At 39.4% G+C, this 23,730-nt stretch overlaps 1 long non-coding RNA gene across 1 annotated transcript in view; it reads left to right on the forward strand.

The window, feature by feature from the left end:
- LOC122429844 overlaps positions 1 to 23,730 on the forward strand; it is a 158,742-nt gene that overhangs the window by 117,467 nt on the left and 17,545 nt on the right. The window contains exon 3 of the long non-coding RNA XR_006266159.1: positions 21,984 to 22,114. This is a non-coding gene — a long non-coding RNA (uncharacterized LOC122429844). The remainder of the gene's footprint in view (positions 1 to 21,983; positions 22,115 to 23,730) is intronic.

The raw sequence follows: 23,730 nt of genomic DNA on the forward strand, positions 1-23,730 counted from the left end.
ACACTGGTTTGCTTTGCTTTCGGAGAGATCAATTTTAGTAGGATAATGGGGGAAGAAGATAAATTGCAATGGGTTGAAGAGTGATTAGGAGATGGAAAAGGAGAGGAAAACTAATGCAGATAACTCCAGAATGGGGGATACTAAGGAGAATAAAATCAGAGCAGTAGCCAAAAGGCTGTATAGGGGATTTTCTATTAAGCACTGAGGATTTAATACTTGCATTTATATAACTCTGCTTCTTCCCAGTAAGAGTAGAAGGGAAAAAAATACAGAGTCCCTAAAGTAAACAATGGATTTTAGTTAATAACACTATATCCATGCTGGCTTATCAACTGTAACAAATATACCAAAGTAAGATGTTATAAGAAGGGAAACTGGAGAGTGAGGGGTTCTGTGGAAGTTCTCTGTACCTTCTATTCAATTTTTCTGTAAATCCAAAACTGTTCTAAAAATAGTTTAACATATTAAAAATGCATAAAGCCACAAGAACAAAGAAAACAGGGGAAAGAGTAGAAAAGTAGACATTTTTACATTTTGGAAACAGAGAAAGTCAGTGGTAACTGACTTAACAGACCAGAGAAACACAGATTCTAAGCCAGAGGGGACACAGCAAATAAAAAGCTAATTTCTACAACAGAACCCAAGAAAAATTTCAGGAACTGGAGATACAAATGACCTCTGAATGCAGAAGTATAGAAATGAGGCTTCCCTGGTGGTACAGTGGATAGGAATCTGCCTGCCAATGCAGGGGACACAGGTTCGATCCCTGGTCTGGGAAGATTCCACGTGCCACAGGCCAATTAAGCCCACACACCACAACTACTGAGCCTGAGCATCTAGATACTGTGCTCCACAACGAGAAGCCCCTGCAGTGAGAAGCCCCTGCACTGCAACCAAGAGTAACCCCTGCTCGCCACAACTGGAGAAAGCCCAGGCGCAGCAATGAAGACCCAGAGCAACCGAAAGTGGAAAAAAAAAAAAAAAGGTGCAGAATGACAAAAAAACAGGAGGCTTGGTAAAGACTTGAAAAGGAAGAGTTAGACACCTATGGTTTCCCTCCTCTCACACAATCAACCACTCACTGCCTGAGATTGGAGATTTAGGAGAGATTGAACCAAAAGGACCTGTGCTTGAAATAGCAGAAGATAAATATGGGAAGCCGTTACAGAAAAGAGGGATTTAGAAAAAATCTACCTCCTATATAAAGCCCCCACAAATCCTTTCTCTGTTTGATTCTTAGAAGTCTTTAATATCAGGGTTTATAATCCTAGGCATCAGACTCCTCTCCTAGATCACTGACTATCCTTAAAAGAAAAAACTGTGGGATTCTGATCTATATGGATTTGCCAGTGAAAAGACCAGGTCACGCTCATAGTCCTAAATGGAGCCCCATCAATAGATAAGAACCACCCATTCATGTAGAGCTTCAGATCAGCTTTATTAAGCCTCACTGTTAATACAGAATCCAAGGAACACTGATATTTGAGGAAAGCCTCTATCGTGAAAGCCAGAGACGCACACAAACAAACCTTAACATGGCTTTGCTGGTGGTCCACTGGCTAAGACTCTGTGCTTCCACTGCAGGGGCACAGGTTCAAACCCTGCTTGGGGAACTTCCACATGCCTTGAAGTGCTGCCAAAAACAAAAAAACAAAAATCTTTAACAAGGAACATAAGAGTCTGAGAGCAAAAGAAAACTTAAGAATCCAGAATGATGGAACTTCTGGTCGTGGTCTTGATGGAATAAAAGAGAGTAGATATTTCCCTCCTTCAAAAACTAGAAAATAGTACGAAGTATACGGAACTGCTATTTTTCAGACATTGAACTGTGATCCTTGAAAGAAGGGAAACAAAGTAAGTACTATGAATGCCCCCAGATTTCCTCCTAGAAACAGTTAGATGATGGATGCAAAGAGGGGGACCCTAAACTCAGTCCACTGGGTCAAAGAGATGTGGAGTTTGGAGAGACAAAGGTGTCTGTCTCTTGTATAGCTCCAAGAGGAGGGAGCTGCACTGAAAATCAAATCAATAAATCTGATACAATTCCAGGTGGATTGAACAAGACAAAAAGATACAAATTAGCAATATGAGGAATTAAAGGTGAGACCTCTCTACAAACATTAAAAGGATAATAAGGAGATACTAAGAACAGCTCTTTGCCACACCATGGACTGTAGCCCACCAGGCTCCTCTATCAGTGAGATTTCCCAGACAAGAATACCAGAGCAGGTTGTCATTTCCTTCTCCAGGAGATCTTCCCAGGCCAGGGATCAAGCCCAAGGCTTCCTCACTGCAGGTGGATTCTTTACGATCTGAACCACCAGGGAAGCCCCAAGAACAACTTAATGCCAATAAATTAGATAATTTAGTGGAAACACATGAAACACCAGCATACAGGTTTCTCAGGAGGCAGGTAAGGTGGTCTGGTATTCCCATCTCTTTCAAAATCTTCCATATTTTGTTGTGATCTACACAGTCAAAGGCTTAAGCATAGTCAATGAAGCAGAAGTAGATGTTTTTCTGCAATTTCCTTGCTTGGCAATTTGATATCTGGTTCCTCTGCCTTTTGTAAACCCAGCTTATACATCTGAAAGTTCTAGGTTCACATACTGCCGAAATCTAGCTTGAAGGATTTTGAGCTTAAACTTACTAGCCTGTGAAATGAGCACAATTGTATGGCATGAATTTGATAATGGGCATCTATTAAAAAAAAAAAAAACCTATACCTAATGATATATTTTATGGTAAAAGACTAAACGCTTTCACCCTAAAATCAGGAACAAGATGAGAGTATCTACTCTGTATTTAATATTTTTCTAGAGGCCTTCGTTATTTCAATAAGGCAATCAAAATAAATGAAGTCATGGTAATCAGAAAGGAATAAAAAGCTTTGCAGACAACATGATTGTATTCATAGAAAATCCTAAGGAAACTACAAAAAAAGCTACTAGAAATAAGTGAATTTAGCAAGACTGCAGGACACTAGGTAAATATGTAATCAATTGCATTACCATATGCCAGCAATGAAAAATTAGGAATTGAAATTTTAAAATTATCATTTATGATAGTATAAAAATATCAGATCTTTAAATATAAATTTAACAAAATGTGTGCAAGACATGTACAATGAAAACTACAAAACATTCCTGAAAGTAAAGAAGATCTAAATAATTAGAGAATACATCAATAACCATGGATTAGAATATGATGTGATTAAGGTGTTACTTCTCCTGAAATTGAAATGGAGATGGTAATGCAACCTCAATAATAATATACCAGTATTTTCTGTAGAAAGAACAAGATGATTCTAAAATTCCTATGGAAATTCAAAGAAACTGAGATGACCAAAGCAATTTTGAAGAACAAAGTTGTAGAACTTACACTACCTAAATTTGAGATTTAATAGAAAGCTATTATAATTAAGATGTATGATATGGCACAGGAATAGACTTGCAGATCAGTGGAACAGAGTAGAAAGTACAGAAATGGTCACACAAATTCTTGATCTGTTGACTTTTTAAAAAATAAATTGCTAAGGTAATTCAACAGCCAAAGAGCAGTTTCTTTGATGAAAGATTCTGAAATAACCTGGAATAGGAAATGGCAACCCACTATTTTTGCCTGGAAAATTCCATGGACAGAGGAGCCTGGTGGGTTGCAATCCATGAGGTTGCAAAGAGTCAGACTCAACTGAACACACACACACACAACACAACTCTGAAATAACTGGCAATCCATGTGGAAAACAATTATGATTGACCTTTACTTCATGCCATAACAAAAATTAATTTCATGGATCAAACATTAAATACAAAAGTTAAAACTATACAAACTCCTGGAGCATAAGATAGGAAAAAAAATCTTCATGGCTTTCAAGCAGGCAAAAAATTCTTGTATACTATATGTAAAGCATAAGCATCAAATTAAAAAAATGATAAATAGAACTTTATCAAAATTAAAAACTACTGCCCTTTGAATGACTATTAAAAAATGAGAAGGAAGGACATTTTCTTGATATGTATACATCTGGCAAAAGATGATATGTGAAATATACAAACAATACTTACAACACACAACTCAATAAAATGGGCAAAACATTTGAACAGACATTTTCCCAAAGACATATACAGATGGCCAATGAGCATGTGAAATAGAGCTAAATACATTAGTCATCACAGAAATGCTAACTCAAACCTACTGAGATATCACTGCACCCACTAGAATGGATAAAACAAAAAAGGTTGACAGTGTTGGTAAAGATACAGAGTAACTAAACTCTCATACATTGTTAGTGAGAAGCTGAAAGTGTTAGTCGCTCAGTTGTGTCTGACTCTTTGTGATTCCATGGAAGGTAACCCACCAGGCCCCTCTGTTCATGGAATTCTCCAGGCAGTAATACTGGAGTGGGTAGCCATTCCCTTCTCCAGGAGGTCTTCCTGACCCAGAGATTGAACCTGGGTCTCTTGTGTTGCAAGTGGATTCTTTACCATCTGAGATAACAGGGAAGCTCTTAAAATATCTATTAATTACATCATCAGATATATTTTAAAAAATCACTGCATCTATGAAAACTAGAGTCCACAGAGATTCTATTTTGGAAATCAGAGAAGATAAAAGAGCTCTCAGAATTTTAAAATATACTACTAGGAATTTTCATTTCTGGAGGTTCTTGGGAAGATTTGCTTCCAAGCACAGTCAGGATATTGGCAGAAATTAGTTTCTGGCAGCTGTAGGACCCATGTCTTCATTTCTAGAGAAGTTGCATCAGCCAGGGCCCATTCTCAGCTCCTAGAAGCTGTTCACATTCCTTGGCAGGTGCCCCCTACTACATCTCCATTTCAATGCTGGCCAAGTTAAAATCACTGGCATTGAATCCCTCTCATGTTGCAAATCTCCTTTGTCCCCAGACACCTGTTCCTTTTAAGAGCTCACCTGATTAGATCAAGCCCACCAAACAGTGTCCTTTTCTTCAGTCAATTGTGCTGTATAACATACCCTAATAATGGCAGTGATGTCCCATCATATCTCAGGTCCTTCCCCACTCCAGGGCAGGGAATGTACAAGGGGACGGGTCATTTGGGGTAATTTTAGAATTCCGCTACCACAATAAAGCTGGAATTAAACCTAGAGAAAAATAATTAGGAGGAAATTTTAACAAAGTCTGTTGCAGATGCAGACGGATGGGCTCCACTTTTTTTTGTTTTGTCTTACCTTGCCTTGTTTTACTGAACTTAGGGGTGTGTGGGGGGAGCTTATCTTTAGCATATTGTTGTTGTTTCTTCAGTTGCTCAGTCCTGTCCGACTCTTTGGGACCCCATGGACTGCAGCACGCCAGGCTTCCCTGTCCTTTACTATCTCCTGGAGTTCACTCAAATCATGTCTATTGGGTCGATGATGCCATCCAACCATCTCAACCCTCTGTCACCTCCTTCTCCTCCTGCCCTCAATCTTTCTCAGCATCAGGGTCTTTTCCAATGAGATGGCTCTTCACATCAGGTGGCCAAACTATTGGAGCTTCAGCATCAGTCCTTCCAAAGAATATTTCAGGGTTGATTTCCTTTAGGATTTACTGGTTTGATGTCCTTGCGGTTCAAGGGACTCTCAAGAGTCTTCTCCAACACCACAGTTCAAAAGCATCAATTCTTTGGTGCTCAGCCTTCTTTATGGTTCAACTCTCACACCCATATATCACTACTGGAAAAACCATAGTTTTAACTATACAGACTTCTGTTGGCAAAGTGATGTCTCTGCTTTTTAATACATTGTCTAGGTTATGGCTTTTCTTCCAAGGAGCAAGTGTCTTTGAATTTCATGGTTGCAATCACCATCCACAGTGGTCTTGGAGTCCAAGAAAATTAAGTCTGTCACTGTTTCCATTTTTTTTCCAATCTATTTGTCATACAGTGATAGGACAGATGAAGATGCCATGATCTTCATTTTTTTTTTTTTTCATTTACTTTTATTAGTTGGAAGCTAATTACAATATTGTAGTGGTTTTTGCCATACATTGACATGAATCAGCCATGGATTAAACATGTATATTATCAAGTGTGATCTTCATTTTTTGAATGCTGAGTTTTAAGTCATCTTCTTCACCCTCCCCTTTCACTTTCATCAAGAGGCTCTTTAGTTCCTCTTTGCTTTCTGACATTAGGGTGGTGTCATCTGCGTATCTGATTGATATCTCTCCCGGCACACTGCTGCTGCTGCTAAGTCACATCAGTTGTGTCTGACTCTGTGTGACCCCTTAGACAGCAGCCCACCAGGCTCCCGGCCCTGGGATTCTCCAGGCAAGAATACTGGAGTCGGTTGCCATTTCCTCCTCCAGTGCATGAAAGTGAAAAGTGAAAGCGAAGTCTCTCAGTCGGTCCGACTCTTAGTGACCCCATGGACTGTAGCTTACCAGGCTCCTCCATCCATGGGATTGCCCAGGCAAGAGTACTGGAGTGGGCTGCCATTGCCTTCTCCCTCCCGGCATACTGGTCCATCACAAAGTCAAGTAAGGATACCAAACCGGTTTTATCAGCGAATTTGAGTATCTTTCATACTCTTTTTCTTTTCAATTAATATGCATGTACTCAGGCTTGGCCTTTATTTTGCTTATATCTTCTGGAGATAACTTGATATCAAGAAGTGTTTCAAGAAGGGGTCTTTGAACTGGAAGTAAGAAATAAGTTAGAAGATCATTTGCGACTTTTTTTTTTTTCAAATTCTTTTAATTAAAAAAATCTAATGGACTTCCCTGGTGGTTAAGACTCTGTACTCTGGGCACAGGTTCAATGGTCAGGAAATATTCCACATGCTCTGTGGCACAGCCAAAAAAAAAAAAAAATCTAGCCACCAAGATGTCCTTCAGTACGTGAATGGATAAATAAACTACCACATCTGGATGATGGAATTCAGCACTAAAAAGAAATGAGTTAACAAGTCATAAGAAACACAGAGCAATCTTAAATGTGTATTACCAAATGAAAGAAGCCAATCAGAAAAGGCTACATATTATATATTTTCAACATTATGACATTCTGGAAAAGGCAACCCTGTGGAGACAGTAGAACTCAATGGTGGCCAGGAGTTTGAGAGGAGCGAGGTTGGGAAGATGCCCTGGAGAAGGAAATGGCAACCCGCTCCAGGATCCTTGCCTGGAAAACCTCATGGACAGAGGAGCCTGGAGGTCTACAGTCCATGGGTTGTAGAGTTAGACTTAGCCACTCAACAACAACAAGAGATGCATAAGAGTTCGAAAGATTTTTAGGCTGTTTGATACTATAATGGTAGATACATTTCATCATGTATTTGTCCAAACCCTTAGAATGCACAGCACCGAAAGTGAACCCTAAGGTAAACCATGTTACCTTGGGTGACAATAATGTGTCTGTGGTGGTCTGTGATCAATTGTAACAAATTACCACTCCGGTGTTGGACATCGATAATGGGAAGGGTTGTGCAGATGTGGGGGCAGGGAGTATGTGGGAAATCTCTGTGCCTTCCACGGAATTTTGCTGTGAATCTAACACTGTTATAAAAAAAAAATAAAGTCTGCTTTAAAAAAAGGATAATACCAGTACTAATAACTGCCCCTTAATGATGCTAAGCCCTTGACATATTTCATCAGCATTGTTTATATTCTATTTTCCCCTTGTTCAGCTTCATCATGTGAATTTTCATAAAAATGAGACTATTGTTGCTCAGTGGCTCATCAGTTCAGGCTGAGATCTCCCTCCCAAAATAATCTTGCTGTGAGAAAAATTATGGGACATTTTGGGTTGCAAGGAGAAATACAGTTTGCCTCTTTAATTGAACTCTTGAGATTGTAAGGAAATCATCTCTCTCTGTAGCATCTTAATCATTTCCATATGGATGAATTCATTCAATAAACACCTCTCTTTGCCTATCTGGATTATCTCTAGAAATAGCTGTTCCTGTTTGGGGGAACATTTGCTGTTTAAGCAGTTCTCAAAAGCATATAAAAGGATCCCCTCCTACACACCCTTCAAACCCGACTTCATTCCCCAGTTTTTCTCCCCCACATCTTTTCTAGAAGTGCAGTAAGCTGACTCTGAGGCTTTTCAATTCTGAATTCCTGCTCCTTCTAACTGAGTCATTCCAGAGGTCTGGAGGTCTTGAAACAATTGTCTCCTTTGTCCAGGAAACAATAAGCTTAAGTCAAACTGTTCACTTTCTAATAGCCCTGGGGTTCCCTTGGCTATCTAGGTAAGAGCTCCATTAGCAAGCCAACTACCTCCTGCCTCCTCAGATAAATAGGAAATCTACAAGTAATTCACAGCTCCTTTGAGTTCTGGAGGAGGAAATGGCAACCCACTCCAGTATTCTTGCCTGGAAAATCCCATAGACAGAGGAACCTGGTGGGCTACAGTTGTAGGGCTGCAAAGTGTCAGACACGACTGAACATACACGCAGCCTCACGCAGCCTTGAGTTCTTACACCTAGGGAGTTATCAGACAACCAAGAAACTCTAAAAGTTCTTTATGAGAAAAGCAGCAATTACAAAATCTGCCCGGACTTCCCTGGTGGTCAAGTGGAGAAGAATCTGCCTGCCAGTGCAGGGGACACGGGTTTGATCCCTGGCCCGGGGAAGATTTCACATGACTCGGGCCAGCTGGGCCCCTGTGCCACAACTACTGGGCCTGTGAGCTCAGTCCAAGCGCCCTAGAGCCCATGCTCTGCAACAAGAGAAGCCACTGCAGTGAGAAGCCTGCACAGTGGAAGTAGAGAAAGCCCTCACGCAGCAACAAAAACCCAGTGCAGCTTTTCTCGCAGATGACTTTTAGAGTAACTGCCCACTTTCTGGCTTTCTTTCAAATGATTACTTTAAGTGTATATTGCACCACCCCCCATTACATCTTTAGTTATTTATATCTCCTATTTCTCCATTGTTAAGATTTCTCTGTTGTTAATATTATTATCGCTCTATGGAGAAATACTTCTTTTAACCATCTGATTTTATGTCAGCATTTTGTCAAGTGGTGTGAAAACATTATAGACCATACTGAATAAATACTTTTATGAATCCTTCTGTTGCAGGACGTTAAAACTCAACATTCAGAAAAATAAGATCAGGAATCCGGTTCCATCATGGCAAATAGGTGGGGAAACAATGGAAGCAGTGAGAGATTTTATTTTCGTGGGCTCCAAAATCACTGCAGATGGTGATTGCAGCCATGAAATTAAAAGACGCTTGCTCCTTGGCAGAAAAGCTATGACCAACCTAGACGGTGTATTAAAAAGCAGTGACATTACTTTGCTAACAAAGGTCCATCTAGTCAAAGCTATGGTTTTTTCCAGTGGTCACGTATGGATGTGAGAGTTGTACTATAAAGAAAGCTGAGTGCTGGAGAATTGATGCTTTTGAACTGTGGTGTTGGAGAAGGCTCTTGAGTCCCTTGTACTGAAAGGAGCTGCAACCAGTCCATTCTAAAGGAAATCAGTCCTGAATATTCATTGGAAGGGCTGATGCTGAAGCTGAAACTCCATTACTTTGGCCACCTGATGTGAAGAACTGACTCATCTGAAAAGACCCTGATGCTGGGAAAGATTGAAGGCGGGAGGAGAAGGGGACGACAGAGGATGAGATGGTTGGATGGCATCACTGACTCAATGGACATGAGTGTGAGTAAGCTCTAGGAGTTGGTGATGGACAGGGAAGCCTGGTGTGCTGCAGTCCATGGGGTCGCAAAGAGTCGGATACGACTGAGCGACTGAACTGTTGCAGGAAGTGGGGGACACTTCCCAGGGCCTGAAAGTGGGCTCTTGTCTGACATTCGGAAATAATTTGTCCTAGGAGACACACGTGCTGACAAAGCAAGAGGCTTTACTGGGATCGGGCGCCCAGGTGGAGAGCAGGAGGGTAAGGGAACCCAGGAGGACTGCTCTGGCAAGAGGCTTACAGTCTCGGATTTTACGGTGATGGGATTGTTAATAGTTTCTGGGTTGTCTCTGATTAATCATTCTGACTCAGGGTCCTTCCTGGTGGCACATGCGTTGCTCAGCCAAGATGATTTCCTGCGAGAAGGATTCTAGGAGGTTGTAGGACACATGGCATTTCCTTTTGTCCTTTCCTGAGTTCTTCCGGCTGGTGATGGCTTGTTAGTTCCACGTTCCTTACCGGGGCCTCCTGTTATAAAATAACTCACGCAAAGGGTTACTGTGATGCCTGGCCAGGGTGGGCAATTTCAGACAGTGTTTTTCCCCTCACACTTCCTCCATGCTGAGCAATTCAAATCTCATCCAATCCTCAGAACATTTCTTCACTCACTCTCTTATTCATATAAGGAAACTTCACCCCGGAGAGGTTAAATGACTGTCCCAAGGTCACACATCAACACCACAGAGAAGTTCTGATTTACAGGCTGGGTTAAGAAGGTGGTTAATTATTATTAAGAAGGTGGTTATTTCCATTTATTCCTAAAGCCAATATACTGCTTAAACAGCTGACTACTGCTGCCATCTGCTGGCGACTAGCTGAATTGCTCTTCCTCCAATTGAACTATGGGCACAAGTGATTCTTTTTATTTTTTAATTAATTTTCATTGGAGTATAGCTGCTTTACAATATTGTGTTCGTTTCTACTGTACAGCAAAGTGAAGCAGCTGTACATGTACATATATCCCTCTTTCTTGGATTTCCTTCCCATTTAGGTCACCACAGAGCATTCTGTATTTTCCTGGGCTATATAGTAGGTTCTCATTAGTTATTTATTTTATATAGTATCAACAGTGTATATATGCCAATCCCAATCTTCCAATTCCTTCCATTCCCCCAATTCCCCTTGGTATCCAGACATTTGTTCTCTAGGTCTGTGTCTCTATTTCTGCTTTGCAAATAAGATCGTCTATATCATCTTGCTTGATTCCACATATATGCATTAATATGTGATATTTGTTTTTCTCTTCCTGACTTACTTTACTCCGTAGGACAGTCTCTAGGTCTCTGCAAATGATCCATGTCTCTTCAAATGACCCAATTTTGTTCCTCTTTATGGTTGGATAATATTTCTTTGTATATATGTACCACATCTTTATGCATTCATCTGTCAAGGGACATTTAGGTTGCTTCAATGTCCTAACTATTCTAATAGTGCTCAGTGGACATTGGGGATTATGTGTCTTTTTGAATTATGGTTTTACAAGTGATTCTGACACACACTGGTGCCATCTATCATGCTGGTGTCTAGAACAATGCCTGACACATAGTAGACACTCAAAATTTGTGAAACGAATTCTGGGAGATTCCAGGAGAATTTTGGTCAATAAAAGTTCTCAAGTCCTGTATTTTAACTCTGCAAATAACCAAACTCAGAAAGAATATGGAGACTACCCCCACATAAGCCATGGTACCGTTGTAACTGTTCACTCCATCAACTATGACACTGCTGTGTTTATATACACACTTCCCCTTTCATTGGTTTAACCGAGCTTATCATTTATGTCTCACTCTTATGTTTAAATCCAGCTCTACCATTTATACTGTATAGATTTCAGAAAGAATCTAGTTTTAGCACTGAAAAGAACCTGAGAAGTCCTGACTAGTTTTTAAGTCCTGTTGCAAAAGATGGTGATAAAAGAATGTTTCATAGGCAAATAAGTTTCAGAAACAATGCAAATAAATGAAGTTTCATTGGTTACGTCACTGTAGAACTTCTCAGAGTAATTAATATGCTACTGTGCCTGACGATTTTCTATAAGAGGAAATATAGAATCCAGCACTTCCCAAATGTACTTGACTACAGAAGTCTTTCACATTAAGCTCCTGTTAATGTCTCAAGGAATGTTAGTCTTCTGTGGAACTCAATTTGGAAAGTGCCAATATTCCAAGTGCAGTTATTACAGATAACAATAACTGAGTGAGAACAATTTGCTTAATATCACTCAGCAGAGCTAGGACTCTCATTTAAGGGTTCTTTCACAATATCATTCTTGTTCTATGTGATTTCTCCAGATGAAGAGCAAATACTAATATCTACTGCCTTGTACAGAACTTTATAGTTATAAAGGGGATGTGAACTGACAGATAATGAGTGCTGCTATATGTTCTTTCCTCCCCCTTCCCACCCCTGCTATAAATGGGCTAAGCATTCCAGATCTTATGACTGTTGTATTTCACATCATGATTTCATAAATGAGCATTCTTGTTTAACTGAACTGAATTCTTGTTTAAACACATCCTTCTGTAGGACGGGTCAATGAGAATGTACTTTGAGAGATATATCTTGTTGATTTTCAATGTATCAATCAGATTGGCCCTTTTTATTTTCTAGAAAGTTATATCATTTCCTGCCCTAGACCCTTCTTACATCCTGCGTCATTTTCTTTTCCTACTGTTTTACTTTCCTCACTGGGCTTCAAGTGCATAGAATCAGGTTAATCATAACTTCTGGTTGAGTACATACCACCATCATTGATCCAGTCACAGCATTGCTTATTTAATAAAACGATGGACATAAGCCAACCCAGGGCCAGAATACAACCAGTAAATATATCTACCTTCACGTTTCTTTCTTATCCCATCTTGCTGCCTTTCCCTCAAAGGATAGCTTGATGCTAAATATGAGATTTATCATTTGCTTGCTTTTTTGTTGTTTTTGTTTTGCTTAGATGCACTTGTGATACACACACACACACACACACACACACACACACACACTTTTCTTTTGATTACTGCTTTTTGGGTCACATTCTCTTGCTTCTTTGCCTGAGAATCTTTGATTACATGCTGGACACTGTGAAGGTTACGTAAGTTAGTGCCTGAGTTTTGTTGTCTATATGGGATCCACTCACATCCCAAGTCCAATGAGACCAAGGGACGCTTTACACAGTGTCGAGCCTGGTTCAGTTGGGCAAGTCCATTGAGATTGTTTTATTATTTGATTAGCTTAATTTTCTCCTGAAAAAGTTCCACGTTTCCTAAATGAAATTGGTGTAGATTCGACTTTTCCTTCTTGTCTCGTCTAGCTCTAGGTCATAGATCTAAGGTCGTTTTATGATGCCTCCAGGCAGATTCAGACATTTCCAGGAAACTTGCTGCTTCTTAACGGGTGTTCCAGTCCTTGGACACCCCACATTTAGAAAAAGCAGCAGTATTTGTGCAGAAAAGAATAAATAATTTGTATTAGTTTCCCTTCTAGCTGTCCCTACTTTGTTGCTCCAGAGTCAAGCCAAGTCACAGAAGTATACACTTAAATGCACAAATGATCTCAAATGAGACCATGCTCTATCACAGGCTTCCTGACCCTTTTCCTGATATGCACACATAGAAAATGATTGTATTTATCCTGCACACTTGCATGAACAGATAAGCCAGCTCTCAACAGAAAGGGGTCTTTCTGGGGCCTCCAGCACATCCCCAGGCCCTGCCTGGCTGCCCTGAGAGCTAAGGGGATCAAGATGTTAATATACTTAATATCTATTCACTGGGTGATAGTTGAGATTCTCTAGGCTAAGTGTTCTTATGACTTTATAAATACCATTCAAGAAAGAAATGAGATAAACACCCTTCAGGGCCTTCCTGGTGGCCCAGTGGTTGAGAGTCCACCTGCCAATACAGGGAACACAGGTTTGATCCCTGCACCGGAAAGATCCCACATGCTGCGGAGCAATTAAGCCTGTGCATCACAACTACTGAATCCACACTAGAGCTAAGGAGCTGCAGCTATTGAGCCCCTGCACTCCAACCACTGAAGCCCGCGAGCCCCAGCGCCCGTACTCTGCAACAAGAGCAGCCACTGCAATGAGAAGCCCACATACTGCAATGAACAGTAGCCCTTGTTCATCACAAGTAGAGAAAGCCCGCATGCAGCATCAAAGATTCACCTCAGTCAAAAACAAAACAACCGACCATACAATTTCTATGACCCCACAGACTCATAGCCAGCAATTGTTAAGATGTTTAAGACTTGTGGCTGTTTCACAGTGAGGCTGAACCAGCATACGTCCCTGACAATTGATTGTATAACCATCATCTTTTTATTCACGTCTTGGATACACACACTAATATAACATAGGATTTACATAATACATTTTATATCATAGAACACTTCATCATAAACTTTTAAAAAAAAGCACCAAAACCTATTATCACACTTAAAAAAAAATCACCCTCCTTAGGTAATCTTTGTTTTCCTTAGGTAACCTATTCATTTTGACTAACGAGAGAGGGGAAATGAGAGCTTTTTGTTTTGTTTGATAAAGAGTGTACATCTATTTGGCTTTCCAGGTAGCTCAGTGGTAAAGAACCTGCCTCCCAAGCAAGATACATGGGTTCGATCCCTGGGTCAGAAAGATCCTCTGGACAAGGAAATGGCAACTCACTCCAGTATTCTTGCCTGGGAAATTCTGTGGACAGAGAAGCCTGGTGGGCCATAGTCCATGGGGTCGCAAAGATTTGGACATGACTGAGGAACTGAACAACAATACATCTATTGGTAGTAAGTGAAAGAACTAGTACTTGATCCTGGGTTCTTAATTATACAATGTAAGTGCACATGTGACAACTGAAGAACACATCTTGAACCATCATTGTCAGATACATTTTTCTGCAGAGCAGAAGAGATATCCATGGACAACATAGCAAATGCCACTATTGGGATAGGTCCCCAAAGGATGTGTCTTAGATATTTGAGTTTTGTTCAAACATAGCTCAAGTTTTCACAACTCAAAAGGCAAGAGGGAGCTTGGTGACATTCTTGTGTACAACCATAAAAGTTTGAATTTTTTAAATTCACATGAGGAAAGCTGAAGTAACATCAGTTTCTTTTTCTTGGAACTAGAAAGGGCACTCCAGTACAAAAAAGACCATGCCCCTGGTTTACTCTTGAAGGGAACTATTTTGTAATTTCCTCTTTAGAATAATAAGCCCTGAAAGAGAGTAGAGAACAACCACGTAATTTTAGAATTACAATGAACAGCCATTCGACTGCAGCTAAACCAGCTGAAGGTTGAATAAGATTTTAAAATGAAAGTCTTTCATTAGATTAAACATACATGTATGTGGACTTTCCAGACGGTGCAGTGGTAAAGAACCCACCAGCCAAGAAAGAGATGTGGATTTGAGCCCTGGGTTGGGAAGATCCCGTGGAGAAGGAAATGGCAATCCTCTCCAGTATTCTTGCCTGGAAAATTCCATGGTCGGAGGAGCCAGGCAGGCTCCACTGGGTCACAAAGAATTGGACATGACTGAGGGACTCAGTATTCACACACACACACATATACATTTATGGTCTAAACTTCCTTTTCCAAATACATGTATAAGTAACCTCAAGGAAGTAGAAATAACTGAAACAATTTAACCATGGAACTACAGTGCCCTTGACTAAAATAACAAATACAGAGGATGGAAATCTTAATTCAAACAAATATATATATATATACTGAAGTGACAGCATGGGAAATATGGGTTGAATTTAAGGAAGATCTTACTGACACCTAAGTTTATTACTTACTGGAAGGAGAAATAGGAAACTATAATTTTCGTCTCTGAAGATCTCATTTCGTATTTTTAATTTATTAACTGCAACCACAATAGGTATTCAAGAAATAGAAAATACTTATAAATTGTCTACATTCTCATAGTGCTATATTTCTAACAAAGCAACTGTCACTACTTTTGGCGTATCTATGGCTACTCTTTTTGGAATATGTGCCCTTGTTACATAGCTGTTGCTATACCACAATGAGACTTCATATTTTACAATTTTCTTTTCTTTTTTGGCTGCACCTTGCCACATGTGAGATCTTAATTCCCCCAATAAGGGATCGAACCTGTGCCCCCTGCAGTGGAAGTGCTAAGTCTTAGCCACTGGATTGCCAGGGAAGTCCCTACAATTTTTTTTTCTAATTCAACATTCTCCAAGCATTTTTTGGATATTGCTATGCGTTCCATAATTGTTCTAAAAATTGTCATTCCGCAGAGGAGATAGCCTGTGACTTCCTTCAACATTGCGTTATTGTCACTTCTCATTTCCTTTCAGTATGAATCACACTGCAGTGGACATGTTCATGCAGATCACTTTTCTTCATGTTTGGATAAGTTTCTCAGGATAAAATCCCAGAAGTCTGGATCAGAAGCTAGGAACTCTTTTTGTGGCTTCCCAAATTGCTTTCCAGAAATGTATCATTTTTATTGCTGTCAGCAGTGCCCGAGAATGCCAGTTTTACTGAAACTCTACTGGCATTCAATATCACAGCTTTTTAGATTTTCCCTTTAATTCAACAGGCAGTAACGGTTCCCTCACTTGTGGCTTTTATTTTTTCCAGCTATAGGATAACATAGTAATTAGCAATGTATCTAATTTACCTCTTGACTAGTCCACTAAATGAGATGTTTGGCAAACTTTTTTTTTTTTTGGCAAACATCTTAAAGTGATCTAACTTACAACAGGTGATGACTCCCATTTGGAATGTTATTTAATGATTCCATTATTTTTACACCTAAATGGAGAAGCCTGTCTTTTCCAAATGCTAGTTTATAGTCTATGGTTTTGCAGCTTGATTTAAACTCTGTTGGTATTAATATTTTGAAGTGTTTGAAACTGAAGAAGGAATTGGGGGAGAAATATTCACAGGCAAGAATATTTAGGAGAAATTTGACTTGAAATATGCACAACTCTATCCAAAGCTCCACACATAGTTAACAAGCTTTCTAACTGGTAGAAATTATCCCAGCCATGAAAGAGATCAGCTAGTGCTCAGGACTGGCTCTCAGCTACAGTAAGGCGATGAGAATCACTTCTAAAAATCAAAATGTGAGAAGTAAAGTATTTCTTCAGTCCATTAATTTTTCCCTCCCTGAAACATACTTGCTCTAATTCGTTCAGTATCAACCCACAGTTACTCAGCGCCTGCTGAATTCACAGTACTGTATACTCTGATCTGCAAAGGCTGCTGAGATGAATAAGGAATGATCTCCTCAAGGCACACACTGCTTTATATGATAGATCAGGGAATATTTTCAGGTGACAGATATTTCAAGAATTATCTCCAAGACTGCAAAACAACATATTGCATCTGGAAGACTGTGAGACTCGGGGGGCAACAGACTCTAAGGCATGTTTGTCTTGGATCCCATCCAAGAAAGCATCAGACATTTTTTTAACAACGCAGAATTCTGCACAATGGACTTGACAAGCACCTATGGTAGTAAACCAAGAGATTTTCTGTGGCTTGGAGCTTTAGAAAGATCCCAAATTCTCATCATGGTGCTCTGGGTGCAAACTAAGGGAGGGTAAACTTGAACATAATTAAGATTTAGTAGAAAAAACAATAATATTGAATCCTTTTGGAGAAATATTTTGTAAACAAACAGATAATCTAGGACTGGTGGAGGGTTGAAGGGGTCAGTCAAGTATGGCTCATGAACCAAATCCAGCTTGTTGCTTGTTTTTGTAAATAAAGTTTTATTGGAAAAAAATGCATTTTCAAAACTGATATGGTCTTATCTACAGATGGGCCACATGACACTTTCCTGAAGCGTAGCCTGGACTTGTGTGTTTACAAATAAGAGATCAACAGCCTTTCTTAAGTAATGCTCTGTCTTAGCAGAATGTATATTTTCAAATGTTGCTTCATAGTGTGTATTGATTTCAACGGTTTAAAATTCTATGCTTTTAATGAATATTGGAAAATATCTGGCTAGAACTAAAAAATGTAATAGCCATCACCAGGTTTTCTAAACACAGTGTATCAATAGCCAACTGATATTGATAAACCTGTCCTAGTCATACACCCAAATTACACCTGGTTGAAAGACTGGTTAGTCAAGAACTTTGGTTACTGTCCATCATTGGAGTTCATGCTTATGGGATCTTTATAAAAGACTGGGCATTGTCCCCAATTCCAGTGAGCATGTAGGTTCCTGGAAGACATGGTATAATATTCAGAGAGAATCAACATGATGATAATAATATTCTACAGGCTGGAGTGGGTTGGAGGCAATGTTAATGATAATCAAGTATGGGTATGAGCTAAAATTTGTTAAGAGCCTACCCTGTATTAAGTACTAGGTCAGGCACTTGATATGTACTCACTCTTGAAACCTTCCTAAGAGGAACATGGGGAACATTTTATCCCAACTTTGAAAATACAGACACTAAGCCTCACAGCAACTAGACAACTTTATCAAGCTCACATAATCAATAAATAGTAATGATAGCATTCTGGAGAATATTAAACCATGTCCTCCAGAATAACTATACAAAAAAGGTCTTAATGACCCAGATAACCACAATGGTATGATCACTCACCTAGAGCCAGACATCTTGGAGAATGAAGTCAAGTGGGGCTTAAAAAGCACTACTATGAACAAAGCTAGGTGAGGTGATGGAATTCCAGTTGAGCTATTTAAAATTCTAAAAGAGGATGCTGTTAAAGTACTGCATTCAATATGCCAGCAAATTTAGAAAACTCAGCAGTGGCCACAGGACTGGAAAAAGTCAGTTTTCATTCCAATCCCAAAGAAGGACAACGCCAAAGAATGCTCAAACTACTGCACAATTGCACTCATTTCACATGCTAGCAAGGTAATGCTCAAAATCCTTCAAGCTAGGCTTCAACAGTACATGAACCAAGAACTTCCAGATGTACAAGCTGAGTTTAGAAAAGTCAGAGGAACCAGAGATCAAATTGCCAACATCTGTTGGATAATAGAAAAAGCAAGGGAATTGCAGAAAAACATCTGCTTCATTGACTACACCAAAGGCTTTGACTGTGTGGATTCCAACAAACTGTGGAAAATTTTTCAAGAGATGGGAATCCTAAACCACCTTACCTGCCTCCTAAAAAACCTGTATGCAGGTCAAGAAGCAACAGTTGGAACTGGACATGGAACAATGGACTGCTTCAAAATTGGGAAAGGAATACGTCAAGGCTGTATATTGTCACCTGCTTATTTAACTTATATACAGAGTATATCATACTAAGTGCATGGCTGGATGAATCACAAGCTGGAATCAATCAGCTGCCAGGAGAAATATCAATAACCTCAGATATGCAGATGATATCACACTAATGACAGAAAATGAAGAGGAACTAAAGAGCTTCTTGAAGAAGGTGAAAGAGGAGAGTGAAAAAGCTGACTTAAAACTCAGCATTCAAGAAACAAAGATCATGGCATCCTGTCCCATCACTTCATAGCAAATAGATGGGGAAACAATGTAAACAGTGACAGACTTTATTTTCTTGGGCTTCAAAATCACTGCAGATGGTGACTGCAGCCATGAAATTAAAAGACGCTTGCTCCTTGGAAGTAAAGCTATGACAAACCTAGGCACCATTGTAAAAAGCAGAGACATTACTTTGATGACAGAGTTCAGTATAGTCAAAGCTATGGCTTTTCCAGTAGTCATGTGCAGATATGAGCGCTGGATCATAAAAAAGGCTGAGTGCTGCAGAATTGATGTTTTTGAACTGTGGTGCTGTGTAAGACTATCGAGAGTCCCTTGGAGAGGAAGGACATCAAACCAGTTAATCCTAAAGGAAATCAATTCTGAATATTCATTGGGAGGACTGATACTGAAGCTGAAGCTCCAGTATTTTGGCCACTCGATGGGAAGAGCCAACTCATTGGAAAAGACCTTAATGCGAGGAAAGATTGAAGGGAGGAGGAGAAGGGGATGAGAGAGGATGAGATACTTGGATGGCATCACCAATTCAAAGGACATGAGTTTGAGCAAATTCTGGGAGATAGTGAAGGACAGGGAGGCCTGGCCTGCTGCAGTCAATGATGGTCACAAAGAGTCGGACAAGACTGAGCAACTAAACAACGAAAGCATTCGAACTCAGAACACTTGACTCCAGAGCTATTAATATTCTCTTGTTCATTCCATGGACTTCCCTGGTGGCTTAGATGGTAAAGAATCCGCCTGCAGTTCAGGAGACCTGGGTTTGATCCCTGGGTCAGGAAGATCCTCTGGAGAAGGGAATGGCTACTCCCTCCAGTATTCTTGCCTGGGAAATCCCATGAACAGAGAGGAGCCTGGTGGGTTATAGTCCATGTGGTTGCAAAGAGTCAGACATGACTGAGTGACACATACTTTCATTCCATCCTGTTCAAGAAAAACCACTTGGAAGACACATGTCAAGTGTGCTCAGAGGGAAGGTCAATTGATTGAGGACACTATCAAGTGGTTCTAGGTACCTTCCCCATAAGGATTTTTGCTGTAGACATCTTTGCCCCAAGCATTTTTGCTGCAAACATTTTAGCCATGTAACTAATTTGCCAGAGGTCAATTTTGCCATAAAAGATTAAATAAATAAGTGATTAACAGTTTGGTTTGACAGTTTGGTTTCAACTAGTTGAAATGCATTGACAGCTTTATTGAACAGGCAGATGTTAATGGTTTGCCCCCAAATTTGTTTATTTTGAAACACTATTTTGGGGGAGAAAGAAGCTGAGAACCTCAAAGGTGCAGAATCGAATGAACCCACATTTCTCATAAAACTTTGGAATGCCTCTCAATGGACATGTGACAATAAACAAAGAACAAACAATAATGTAGCTATTTTCACAACACAATACAAATCTCAGTTAGATATGCATCCTAGTGTTTGGAAACTTACACCTCTCTTAAAGAAAGAAGAAATTTTAGTGAAAATGAAAATGGACAGTTCAGAATGAGAGAAAAAATTCAACCAGCCAAATATATATATATATCATATATATATATATGATAATTACTCTGGATAAAAGACTTGGAAGATAAATGCTTAGGAATAACCCACAAAATCAAATCAGTTATTTGTATGGTATTGCCATGAATCAACACACATTTTAAATGTACTCAAATGTCTTATATTTGAATAAAGTCTTTTAAATTTTGTTATTCATTTTTCATGTTTCATTATGTCCTTTTTAATGCCCTTCTATTTTTCATTTTACCTTTTGCGACAAAATTGCCTCATGGCCAGTGTTATGCAGCAAAAATCCTTGCAGCAAAGATGTCTGCAATGAAGATGCTTACACCCAAAATACCAGACACTATCTTGAGCATTTGGGATTGTTTGATGTTATGTGGGCTACCCCTGTGTTTGATCCCTGGGTCAGGGAAGATCCCCTGGAGAAGTGAATGGCAACTCACTTTAGCATTCTTGCCTGGAGAGTTCCACGGACAGAGGAGCCTGGCAGGCTACAGTCCATGGGGTCACAAAGAGTCAGACATGACTGACCGACTTCCACTTTTACTTTTACTGTGCTCTGAAGTTACTTGGGGTTACCAACCAGTAAAAAAGCAAGCCAATAAATATGGTGAATTTTAATTGTATTTGATTTTGTCTAATGGAAACTTGAGGCAATGAAGAACACAGGAGGAAATTAGAATGCTCTCATTTTAAACATGAACATTTTCTTTTAATCAAAAATACACAATAGTGAAATGTAGATGTGTGTAGAACTGGCATTAGAAAGCATGTGAAAATGAGAGTGGAGTTCCATGGGTTCATTCATTTTAAAAACTTGATAGGCATACTATTTTACATGACTAATTTACTTATTAGAGCTGTCATATCTAAATTATATCTTTCTCTTGCACGACTCTCTGGCTTCTGTAACTTTCTCCACTTAGATCCTCTTTTTCTTTTTGTTGTTTATCATCTACTGCTGGCAGTTGTCAAATCCTGCTAGCTGGAAGCCAAATTATTGTGCACACAGTGACACATGGCCCAGTCATGTTTACAGAGAAAGCTGGTGGGTTTTTTAATGTATTCTTGGGGCATAATTATGAAATGGCAGCAACTGTTCTTCAGTAGAAGGTCAGGACAATTTGTCTAACAAAGCCCTTTGTCAAGCTCCACCCAGTGAAGCATTTGTGGTCATCCAAGAGTAAGCAATGGGAGGTGGGACTTGGCAGAAGTGACACCTAAAAAGCTTTGAACAGCTATCAATTCCCCGCAGAAGTAAAGAAACAAGAGTCATTGCTCTCAGACAAATGAAGGAAAACTATCTTGTATTCAACTATCTTCTCTTCCTCATTACAGAAGCTGGGCTTGAGCAGGAAAGTGGCTTGGGCTCGCCCAGTATTCAAATACAAGACTCAGTGCAACATGTCACCTCTCTGAGAGCCAATGTTCCCATCTGTGAAAGAAGGACGATGTATCAACCCTGCAGGGTAGGTACTGAGATTAAATGGGATAAAAAATAAAGCACTGACACATGATACTCAGCAGATGACAGCTCCTTCTTCCACTCACTCTTATGCTCCTGAAGCGTTTTTAGCCACTTGTGATGACAGCAGAAGGACACCAGGTCTTTTGCCTCCCTGTTGCCCCGAGTCATTGTTGTGTCGAAGCAGGGTTAAGTTCAATTTAAAAACTTTCCTCCCTCCCTCCCTTCTTTCCTCCTTCCTTTTTCTCTTTCTCCACCCGCTTCCTCTCATCCTTCCTTTATCCATCATTCCATCCAATTTTTATTGCTTTTCAAAGTTACATTTATCCAATTACATGTTTATTGTAGAAAATGTACATATTTATTGCAGACAACACAGATAAGCAAAAGAAGAATATACAATTTCCCAAATCCACATGGGGTAGCTCTGCCTCAAGCGTGTGTGTGTGTCTAAATCAGTACCTCTCAACTTCTTGGCTGTATATTAGGATCACCTGGGGAGTTTTGGAGTAGATGCTCTGGGATCCCCACCCAGAGATTCTGAATTAATCAGACTGAAGTGGGGTCTGGTCACCGGATGTTTTTGAAAGTTTCCCCAGGTGATTTATTCTGTGCAACTAGTATCTGCCCTAGACTTCTTTTCCACATTCACATAATATATTTCACAAAATAAGCTCAGAGCCCAATAATTCCCCTTAATATACCATGGAGATCTTCCTATGCAGATAATGTTCTTCCATATAAACGTTTTTTAAAAAAGCAGAAGTTATACATCGTGAATCTAATCAAAAAAAGAAACTACTGATACAGAACTAACTGCATAGAGTAAAATAGTGAGTATAAAAGTCAGCTAAATTCATAAATGTTTCAAGCATCTGCAAAGGAATTTTTCACCTATTTCACACTGATACACATTTATGACTTGTTGATTCTGGAGAAAATCAGAGAAACCAAAATTAGTTGAGTTTTATAAACTGTGTGAAATTAATTTCAGCCACAGCATTCTATATGAACGTACAACCCTGATGTCATGGATGTTTTATATCAGGTCAGAAATATGATGGTTTTTATTTTTAACAGTTATTGATATGATATATTAGATTATTAATAATTATGATATTTTGCTTACCTAATGCCTCTGTGAACAAAATATTAATATTTATTATTTACTTTAAAAACATTTAGAAGACTTCAACATAAGAACCACGCACATTTAAATGTTTTCTTGTAAAACACAATCTCAGGCAAATTAACAGCATTTGCTGTTTGTTGTTTCTGGTAATGACTGTCATTTTTCTTCATAAGAATACAAGGCATATTCTTGTGCAATATGAAGAATTGCTTAAGGGCAAAGAATTCTTAAACAGCATTAGACATTTCAGCAAGGGAATTTCACATATTTTTCAAATTTGCTGTGAGGTAGACTACTATATTTCATTGACAGTTTCATGATATAGCTTAAAAAATTTTTTTTGAAGAGATGTCTTTCTGGGAATCATTTATTTCAAGCGATTTTGGATAACAAAATATTCTTTAATACGCAAAGCCTCTCAATGCAACTGCAATCAATATTGCCAGTATGCTCTGGAACTAACGGAAGATGATAGTCTCATTTCCACA

The sequence above is a fragment of the Cervus canadensis genome, chromosome 28, assembly GCF_019320065.1.
Source record: "Cervus canadensis isolate Bull #8, Minnesota chromosome 28, ASM1932006v1, whole genome shotgun sequence".
NCBI lineage: Eukaryota > Metazoa > Chordata > Mammalia > Artiodactyla > Cervidae > Cervus > Cervus canadensis.